The following is an 11313-nucleotide window of genomic DNA, read 5'->3' as shown; positions in this document are numbered from 1 at the left end:
CAATGAGTGATGGGACATGGACAACTCCTTTACCTTTAAATGGTAAAGTAAAACAAATTACATTAGGTATGCCAAATTTATGTCCAAATGGGAAGAAAGCTCCTTTTGGAGGAACAGTAGAAAACCTGCAGTTGGAACGGGTGAGAAGGTCAAAAATGCATGAAGGATGGAATGAACCTTCATCTGAAGTGAAAGTTAGTTGGACCTTAGAGTGTTCATTGACTCATTTAGTAATATACAGGAATAAAGAATGGATATGAACTCACAGGATGCATAGAAAGGCTGGCAAATGTGACCAGGAAAAGATTTATGGATTTAAACAGTTACAGGCAACATCCAGGATGATTTTATAAAATGGAATGGCTTTAGATATGCTCCTGTTCAAAGAACATGGGGTTTGTGGATACTTAAAAGAGAATTGATCATTGCTGCATACACATTCCAAATGTGACACAAGATGTAGAGCATGACCTAGACTTACAAGAAAATGTAGAAAATATTCATGAGCTTAAACAAAATACGTAACAAAATTGGGCAGATTAAATTCTTAGTGGATTGGGATGGAATCTGAGTTCATGGATAAAATCACTGATTAATACAATTTTGTTAGTTGTCTTCCTAGCAATTACGTTGCTCTACTATTGTTATAAGAAGCAAATTAACAACAAGACTGCAAGGAATTGCATGATTATCCTAGAATTAGCTAGACAACCAGATGCAAAGGAACCACTTCCAAGTCTCCCACCAACATGTAGAGAATAAGATTCACATGAAAACATTGAAATAATTTTCAAAATTTTCAGAGGGGGAAAATGTTATTAATATTTTGATCAAATAATATATTAAATAATATCAAAGGGATAGCTATGATTGTAAGTAGAAAATTGCAAAATATAAAGTACAGAAATATCAAGAGTCTTGTGTTTGGAGTGTGTAGCCTTACAAACTTCACCAAGAAGTTACTGGACCCTTATGTTTCAGTCAAGAAGCTATGGAGATCATCATGCTCACCAGTTATGCTGCTTGGAAACCCACTCCACTTCCGACCTTGATTTTAATATTAAGGATTCCAACCAGTGGACCTCAGGAGAGATGACCAATGATTGTTTTAGGCTAAGAATATTGATGAAGTTAAAACAATTGGAACCATCCAATGCAAAGGTTATATTTAAGAACATGCATAGTATGCATGCTATGTAAAAGAACTTATGTACTGATGATTCAGCAGAAAAAGTACATAAAATGGATGGGTTTGGTTGGTTAAGGTGGAACATGTTTTCAGAGGAGCTATTCCCCCTGTTTCTGAATAAAGAAGTGTCTGCTTGTTCACAGCAAACTGGTGTTGGATAAGTTTCTTTCAACCTGTTTGGTGACAAAAAAATGTGCAACAGCTGTAATTTCTTAGATTAGTAAATTTATCTGATTGATCCTCATTCACATGCTCTCCATCATGCAAACAACATTAGTGAATGACACAAGGGTGTAAAATTAAAACAGCCTGAGATACAAGAACATAGCTTGTCCTAGGTCAGGTTCTCTTTCAGTCTTTCAGACTTCATCATCTCCTGTGAACTGCAGGATGACATGCTGACCTGGATTTCCCACATCTTAGGGAAAGGGATGCTTTTGCTGAGCTGCAACAGTTTCACATCATATTGTCAAGCCACAGGTTAAGATTCTCCCAGTGAACTGGCAACAAAAGGCTGGATGCTGGGGGCTTTCAGTTTCCACACACCTGGGGCTGGAACTGCCTCCTCCTGCTGCTGCAGTGTACTAGGACTGCATGAAGATTTCATGCTGGACTCCTGAGATAACATTTAACCCTCCCACCACAGAATGGGATGTCTTTATTTAAGGTGGTGTCATGGCATGGTGGCTGCCCTCAGAAAGAGCCAGTCCCTTCCTGGGAAACTGGCCAGACATCTGCTCTGTGCAACAGGAGCGGATCATTGCAATGCACAGCACAATCCATGCTTAGTACCACCTGGAGCACCAGCTCCTCACATGCAAGGCATGGCACAAAAATGTGCCAGCACAAAATCTCAGCTGGGAGGAGTCAGCAGAGCCCTGTCAGAATGTGGCTGTGGGCCACACCCGAACTAGAACAAACCCACAGCACCTACCAAGGGCCAACAGCACTGCAATGGTCTGGCATTAGGGAGGTCTGGCTAAGGAGTCTGCTGGATAAATAATAACATTATTAGTTACAGGGATCTGATGGGGCAATAAATAAAGCAGGTTAGGTAACTAGACTTATAGACAGCCAACAAAGAAAAGATGAAAACTCATAAGTGATCAGTGTGTCCTTAGTCATTTTGCCTCTTAGGCACTCTGGTCATAATTGTTATTTCAGTGAAAGCTTGAATATGGCAATGAAAAACATGATGTGAGATCATCAGCATGTAGGTAACTCAACCAGAAATATAAAACATCTTGTTCTGACAGTTCAGTCATGGGACATATGAGTCATAATGTTTTAGTTCAGTTTATGACATTAAATATGCTGCTCTTTATCTTTATTACTCAATGAAATAGAAATCAAAACATAACTGCATTTTTGTAATTTATTTATCTCTTTTAAAATTTTGAAGAGTATCAGGAAATATTTCCTATGCACATATTAGATGTTGGTCCCCCAACAGCTGGACCTTCCTGACCCCAGATCTATTATGAATCCTGTTAAGGAGGCTTTATCACCTCACAGAGTCAGATAGAACAGGAGAATCTCTATGAGCCAGGAGCTTTATGGAAGACAATTGTCACCAAAATCAGTGTATCAAAACCTACAGCACTTCCCAGCACATTTCTCTGTAGCCTCTTGGATGTTGTTGACCTTTGCTGTCATATTCTGAAGGTTTTTCCTACATCTCAGCCCCTCTAGCTTCAGACCAGCGTCACAGCCACTCATCTGACATTAAATATTTGTTCAGGCCCGTGGGACAAGGAACAGGAAGGACAGTTCAGAGCTCAAAAAAACAAAAGGCAAAAAATACCCCAGAAAAAATTACTGATCTCTGTTTTTAAGCTTGTTTTATCTTTTTGTGAAGCATTTGCTTCCCTAATGAATTTGAAAAAAGGTTTTGATGATGGAGAAAGACAGTGAAATAGCTTCTGTTTTGAAAGCTGGTGTTTGAAAAAAAGAAAGATAGGGGAATTCTGCCTGAGCAGTACAATAGTGTGAAGTATTTCCCCTCATTCTTTAAAGGAGGTCTCTCTTTTCTGCATAATTCCTGTGCTATCCAGACACTTCTCGCTGCCAAGAGACTGCCCTAAATGCTGATACTTCCCCTTAGTTACTCCAGCCCATCAAGGAAGCTCTTCCTAGAAAGAGCGAACACGAGTCAGACGGGCAAAGAAACCAGGCTGGGATACAACACACCCACACGCAGCTCTACTTGTCCATTTTCAGGGCCTTTTCTTTACTAGAGGAATTTCTTGCAGTGGTAACAGAAGTCAGGCCAGCTCTCAGCACTACCCAGGTTCCATGCTGCCCCAGAGTCAGCAGGCAGCTGCTTCCACACCCTCAGCACAACAGTGAGATGAATCAGCCGGCAGAGCCGGGCAGACTTGGGCAGGACTGTCCCGCGCTGGTGCCTTTGGCACAGCCCGCAGCAGGCACAGGCAGTGGAGTGCCTGTCCCGGGGGCTGTGGCCGACGCTGCTCCTGTCCCCACGCTGAAAATACCCCAGCTCGTTCCAGCCCACAGACAGCACCAACAGCTCTGGGGAAACCCCTGCCTGCCCTGTGGTTAGACCCTAATGAGTGCAGGCTTCTTTTCGAATACAAATGCACGAGCAGGAGCCTCGCAGAGGCGATGTATCTAGGCAGTGGAGTTTGTCTCTGATCTCTGTCCCCAAGTCACCCTGTGTCATCTCCTCTCTTGAATCTGTGCATCTCCAAAAGGAAAATCCAAGTTGCAGCAGTGGGGAGTAGTGAGTGAAAGGAGACACGGGGATAAAGAGTTTCTCTAAGGGCATAGTGACTGTGCAGGGGATGGTGGGGCAAAGGGTTTGGGCAAAAGCATGAGGCAAGGAAAAAAAATCCCAATTCAAGTGACATCTTCTGTAAGACAAGGAATGACGAAACTTCATTTTCTTCTCTCTGGCCCCAGTTTGTCCTGGTCTTTAGCCTTAGAAAGATACATGTGCCAGCACAGTTTTATCTTGACTTCAAACAACAGTCTGTCCACACAGGGATTCTGTAGCAATAGCTAAAGAAGAAGGAACAGGGTGAGCTGTGAAATGGGCTCAAGTCCAAATCTCAAAACAACAGTCCAAGTTTTTGGGCTTGCATCATAGCTTTGCAGATGTTTTGAAGCGGGATAGCTCCACTTACTATCAAACAAACTATTCATAGGACTGCAGCAGGACTATCCCTGGCTATTTGTTGTTGCTGTTCTGCTGCCAGTTGCCTCCCTTGAACTTCTGTTATCAGGAGGGACAGGGTAAATGGTCTCCTCCATAGGTTTTTATAACATTTAATTCTAATCCAGACAGTTCTGCAGAAGGGAGTAAAATATTTTGGAGGACAGCTCTGCAAAGTAACAGATGGGTTTTGGCAAAAAAAACAACCAGGCATGCAGGCAAACCAAAATGTGATATGAAAGAAGATATCACACACCTGGGAAGTTCCATTTTCCCAGAAACACCTTCCCTGACCACTGACTTCAGCCAAGCTCAAAGACAGTTGGCCATAAATCAGCAGTTCTGTTTCCTGAAAATCCTCACTCTAATGAGATGCTTTTATTCTGACTCACAGCACAAGCAGGGTCCCTCCTTCCCTCCCACTCTCACTGGCTTCTACCCCACATCCTGTGTCATCCTAGAAAACAGCTGATAGCCTGTGGCATGCAACAGGGATGCCACAGAGTCAGGTTCAAAAGGAGGTATGAACCCAAGTCTCACCCAGGATAGGCTACCCAGCTAATCTCCTCCTTTCCACAGAAACCTTTTGGTTCTGTCCAAACAACTTTTTCCTATGAAAGCCAAATGATCCTGGCCGGCTCAGCTTTCATTCCTACACACGGTGCTGTGTCTCCAGGATAGAAACCAAATCAAAGGGCTGCAGAAACAGATTGTCTTTATCTGAGGAGAACAAAAGCTGGGACTAAGCACACTTGGGTGGAATATACCTTTCTTTCCATACCTGCATCAGAAGGCTGAGGCTTATCATAAACATACAGACACTGATGCTGCAGCAAATACAGCTCATACCTTTTCTTCTGCTGTCCCCCATACCTGTTTGTTACTGCCACTGGGGCAGGACAGTGCCCCAAGGGAAGTCTCTGAGTTTTAGATAAGAGGTGAGCACTGTCATAGCTGAAGAGACTGCTGAGCTGGTTAGTGTCCACAATACACTGAAAATAGTATGGATATTAAACATCATAGTGTAGGAAAGGCCTCCTGTCCCCTGGCTATGAACTTCTAAATCTCACTGTGCTACAGCCACAGAACCTTCCTGGGATCCTATCATCCTTACAGTTAGGCAGGAAAGGACTACCTGTGAGGCTTTCTTCTAAGACACATGTCTTGGTTTAGATAGACAGGTATCTGCCAGGGAGGATTGGAGTCTCCCTTGGAATGTAAGCTCCTCCTTTCTTTTCCAGATTATTATAAATTTGCAATTAAAAGACTGTCAGGCAAAGATTTTCAGAATACGTATAGCAGTTATTTACTAGGCATATAAAAATATAAATGTTGTAGTACAGAAGACTAAGCAAGCAAACAAAGAAACAAGAAATCCTAGAAAACCTTGACAGAGTCAGAAATACAACCTGACACCCTGTCGGCCAGGGTGTTGGAAGCAGTCCAGAGTAAGCCCTCCTGAAGTGGCAGATGTGGTTCTGTTGGAGTAGAAATGGTCTCGCTGAAAAAGGGTCCAGTAATGGTGAGATGAGTCTGGGCTTCCTCCAGGAATCTCGTGGAAAACTGGATAACTGGTGACACTTGTGGCTCTTTTTATCTAGGTAAAGATGGCTTGGCTCCTCCTCCCTGTGTGGAGCATCTTACAATAGTATGACATAATGTGTCATGTCATTGGTGAGCTTTAATGGTCCATTAGCAGAAGATATCCCCATAGGGGTGGTGAAACAATGAACAGAGATAAGCCACACTGCTCCATCTGATAAGCAACACTGACCCATTTGGACAGAGATAAGCAACATTGCTTCACCCGGTTTCAATAGATGGAATAGAATAACTTTTTTTTTTTTGGTTAAAAACCCAAGACAGCACAACATATTTTGACACACACACACACACACACACACACACACACACACACACACACACACAAAAAAAAAAAAAAAAAAAAAAAAAAAAAAAAAAAAAAAAAAAAAAAAAAAGAGCAGCACACAGCTGAAAGTTGGGGATTAAAAAAACCCTGTTGTTCATTTGGCTCCTCTGAGCACACAAAGGAACCTGATGCAATCTGATTGTGATCTAGGAGGCAGAGTTGGAAAGCAGATGAAGCTGCCAGGTTGATACCATTCCCTGGTTTGATTGGACAGATTGTCACCATGCCAGAGAGGCTGTCACAGCAGCATGGTTGGTGGAAAGTTCTCATCACTGATGTGCTTAGTGGTGCTAGCACCATGCATGCTGAGAGAATCTAACTATCCCAACAATATAAATGGACAACAGTGAAGGAGGACCATAAAACCATGACAATTATCCTTCTCCATGAAAAAAAAATGGTGCCTGTGGTAAATATTTTGAGATTAGGTCGTGTTTTTCTATAATATGCTTTATAGATCTGTGAAAATAGATGTTTGGGAATTATTTTTTGTTTCACTGTATAAAATCACATCCTTAAACCTAAGGAATGTGAGATTCGTAGAAAACATTCCTCTGCCAGGAATATGAGAATCACCCACTCCCAAGAGAAAGAAGGGTGTCACCCATGGGTGATGGAGCTGAGAACCGCCATCAACGATCGTTAGCCCAGTGCTCAGCGACTGATAGCTATCTCCTCTATCTCGTCATGAACACACATCTCAATACCAAATTCAAGTAAGCCCGGACAAAATCTTGTGTGTCCTCGGAAATAAACTGTTCACCGGACTCTCGACCAGAAAAGGAACCAGATGAATATGCATCAGGAACCAGAAAAACAAAGACCGATTAAGTAATCGGTTGCACAAACCCAAAAACTGTATAAAAATAGACTCTGCACACACTGAATTCGTGAACTCAATTCTGTGCCATAGGGGCAGGATCTCTGGTTCACCCAGTGCCGATTCCCGGGATCGGAACTGTATTTTGGTTGTGGCTTTATCGGGGTTTTTCTATTTGTAAATTCTTAATAAATTCTCGTTAACGTTTTATTTTATGGAATTGGCTTATCATTTATAACAGTGCCTGCATCTTTACAGGTGATGGCAACTACAGATGCAGCTGCAAGCAACTGGTGCTTCAAATTCAGCTCTCTCTGAGATTATGTTTGCCTTCAAATGAAGTTTGGTTTGGTTAGTGGCCACTGACTGCTGCACATCACACAGAATCAAGGAAATATAACCAGGAGATACAGCCATGAAGGAAAAAAATACAGGGAGATGAGAACTTTAAATGACAGGCCATCTGGAGAAGAAAATAAACAGGAAAAAATGCAGGAGAGAAATGAAAGCAATTAAGTGTAAGAACAAAAATAAGTGGAAAATCCTGAGGGGAGATCAGTGATGGGCCAAAGACAGCCACACTTCCATCCTGACTGTGCAAAGGGAAGAAAATGCTGGATAGTCCACACTACAAAGTTTACTCAGTCCATGCACAGGGGAGACAGACCAGAAGATCATGACAGCTGGTGAGAGGAAAAGAAATCCTTCTCCTAGTGCAAATGAAGCCCTTAATCTTTGCCAAACTGAATTCTGGCATATGCTGCAGTCCTGCTGGGAAATGTTAGCAACATCATCTTAAAGGAGGGGAAGTTCAGCCTCCTTTCATTTAGCCTGCTTGATTCTCAAGGTAATGAGCCCTCCAGGACCTCAGGCCACACACCCCCCAGGGTTTACACCCTACAGATTTACACCTTCTGAAACTATGCTAGCTGAAGTGCTTTTTTGCACAGGAAATTTCTCCCAGTTGGGGCCTTTATTGTATGGGTATTTGTTGAATGGAAGCTCTAGTGCATGAGTCACTTGCCTGCAGCACAGGTAGCAAAAAAAGCACCCACTGAGAATCAGAACGGCCTTTGGCAAAACCAGGAGCTGGTAACGGCGGCGTCATTCTGAAAGGAAACACAAGAGGAGCCTCAGCTGCCAGCGAGAACAGAACAGCCAAGAAAACACCTCTACAAGATTCCTAGCGTCATATTCAATCTTTCCTTTGCAAAAAGACAGTTGGAGTCTGGCATGTCGTGCTCGAAAGGATGCTAGTCCCTCCCTCTGTGCAAACAGGCGAAGATGTGCATTTTGCAGCAATAAAGCTGGGCCAGCTTGCAGCCAGTTATGTTGATGCCAATTCAAACGCCTATTTACAGAGGCTTCGTCTGGGGTTTGCTGCCAGCTACAGGAGATCATGTCCAAAGCACAGGGGTGAGCTGTGAGCCTAAAGAAGGAAAGTCACCAAGGGCAAAGGCAGAAAGGCTCAAGAAACGTTGTGCTGGGGGAGAAGCTGCGTTTGGTGTAAACACAAATTCCTGGATTTGCGTGCTGTCGCTGCTGATAACATCGCACATTATGGTGGGGCTCACCACGCTCCCTGCGCGTCGTGTGGCACGTCCTCGGCAACCATGAGGATGAGGATGGCGCCGAAGCCGCTCGGGGCCCGCGGGGGCGGCGCGGCGGGCGGGCACCGCTCGTACTGGGATGCGGGATGGAGGAGGGGAGAGGCTGGATGGAGGGTGCAGGATGCGGAATGGAGGAGGCGGGATGCGGGAACCTCCCGCCGCTCCCGGCGCGGCTGTCTGCTGCCGCTCGGTGGCCGCCGCACGGTGAAGCACAGCAGGGCCGCCGTGAGGGGGATGACCCCCGGCCCCGCTGTTCAGCCTTCCCGCCACCTGGCCCAGAAAGCGGCCGTGCCGGGCCGTGCCGGGCCGTAGGAGGCTCAGGTTTCCCAGAACCGACCCGTCTGTGAAAGGCTGGCCTCCTTCAGGGGTCCTTCTCCACCTGTTGCTGTGTCCCAGGATGGGCTCTCCCTCATGCCAGGGTCACTGCTGCCGAACCTGGATGGGATCCCTGCCGCGGGGTTGGGATGCAGACAGGGTTACCCTACTTTCTTCTTTTCGGGTGTGGGATGGAGCTGATTGCATAAGGCAGAGCCCCCTGAGGAGCTGCGTACTCGGGTCACCGCGCTTGCTTGGACTGATGTGAAGTGACTCATTCTCTGCCTGAACTGGCGTTCCCTCCGAGGCTTGCAGGGATTCGAGGGTGACGCCAGGATGGCCCCTATCCCTGGGCAGCAGCACAAGGCAGGAGCACACAATGGAAGCTCCACAACTCCCTGCGGCTGTGTTTTGGGATAGGAACCTGCCCCTCCTGGCAGGGCGCGTCTGTCCCAGCAAGGGTCTGTGGGAGATGCTGCCAGAGCAGGTCTGGGACAAACCCAGCCAGCTGCCCCTGTGCAGTGCCCAGCGCTGGGGCACAGAAAGCAGCAGTGTCTCAAGCCTGTACACTGCTTCCCTAAATACAAACGGCAGCCTGGGCAGGAAGTGATACCATGGCAATTCCTCACTTTAATAGAACATGGATCTTCACTTCTGCGCAGCCTAAGAATGCATGCTGTCAAAGACTTGGGAATCGCCTGATGCTTGCTCCAGGCCTGGCAGGAGTGCAGGGCCACCACACAGCCTTGTGCCTCAGTTTCCTGGCATGTGGGTGGAGGAGACAACAAACAAGTAATTGCAATTACACACTGTTATGTGCATTGCTGAGGGTGGGGAGGTAGGCAGTGCCTGTTTCTCAGAAGTAATTAATTAAGGCTGTATTTTTCTTTTGTCAGTTATACTGAAGAGCTGATGTGTTATTTTAAGTCCTTCCTGATAATTTGACCACATAGTTCACACCAGACCAGGGTAGATCATTTTGCCACAGAACTACCCAATGTCATCACATGGCATTTTCTTGCAGTTTTGACACCACTCTTTCAGATCACTGCCAGAGTGTTTAACCAGCATCTCAACTGGTATTTTTTAGCTTCGAACTGTCCAAACTCCATCATTATCCATAACCAAACCACAGAGTTAAGAGTTGGCTTGGGGATGTACCCTAGAACAGTGGTCCCTGTGGTAAAGGTCTTTCTCTGATATGGAAAGTTGCCTGGAGCTGTCTGCTTGTGAACATGGGTTTGTGATGGACTCAGCATAGTGCAACACCAGACATCCCTCACTTAGCTTGGACATTTAATGTATGCTAAGTGCTCTACATCCTAAAATACTGATCAGACCAGCTGGCCAGTTATACTTCTGCTGACAACTAATATAAAGGGAAACTCTCTTCCCCTCCCAACATCAGCAGGCAAACAGTGTAGGCAACCTCTTAAGTCAGTAGACTTTGGAGAGCACAAGGATGGGACTGAGGAGTGTTTCACCCATCCCTGTTGACCTGCTTTTCCTTTTATCTGAGCTGTGTTTTCTAACTGGGACTGGCTCCTACTTACCAAGTTCGGCATCTTGATGTACGCATCTTGATGTACCCAGTGGCCTCAGGCCAGTATGTAGAGATTCCTTTATGGCTCTTAAGTTGACAACTGACATCTACTGGTCTCAGCAGTTCAACTGTACTGATAGCAGGGAGCTCTCTAACTCTGTGAAAGTCTAGTCTAAGCAGGAAGCAGAGATGTGTCAGGGGTCGTAACAAGCCCATGCTACAGCATGCCCTGGTCTCACTGCTTCGCTTTCGAGTAAAAGGTGCACGTTTCCAACACACACGTCAAATACAGGCAGCTGCGAGCATGTTATGAACAAGCCCCAAACCCAAGCCTGCTGAGCCAAAGTTAAATCTCCCACGACATATGTGCAGCTGTCTCCCTGTGGAGAGGATGAGAAAGAGACAAAGAACCACATGTGGCAGATCTGAGTCAGGCCACTGAACACTCCACCGGAAAATGCTCAGACACCATAACGATGAAGGCAATCTAGGAACCTGGAGCTAATAAAATGGTTTTCTGTTCTCTTTTTCTCTTACCTCCCCTCTACTTATTGTGGCTCAGCTTTTTCTCACTTTGTCTAGCTTTAGATAGAAATAAAACTCACCAGCTTTATTTCTTTGTCCTGGAATGCATGTATTGCTGCATGTAAATAAAGTCAGAGTGTGTGCGCAGGGGCACTGTTATGAGCACAGAAAAAATTCTCAAAGTTCAGTGCTACCCAACTCGATGT

The sequence above is a fragment of the Chamaea fasciata genome, unplaced genomic scaffold, assembly GCF_029207755.1.
Source record: "Chamaea fasciata isolate MVZ Bird 193981 ecotype frontalis unplaced genomic scaffold, bChaFas1.0.hap1 SCAF_2, whole genome shotgun sequence".
Lineage (NCBI taxonomy): Eukaryota > Metazoa > Chordata > Aves > Passeriformes > Sylviidae > Chamaea > Chamaea fasciata.
This window is presented reverse-complemented; position numbering follows the sequence as displayed.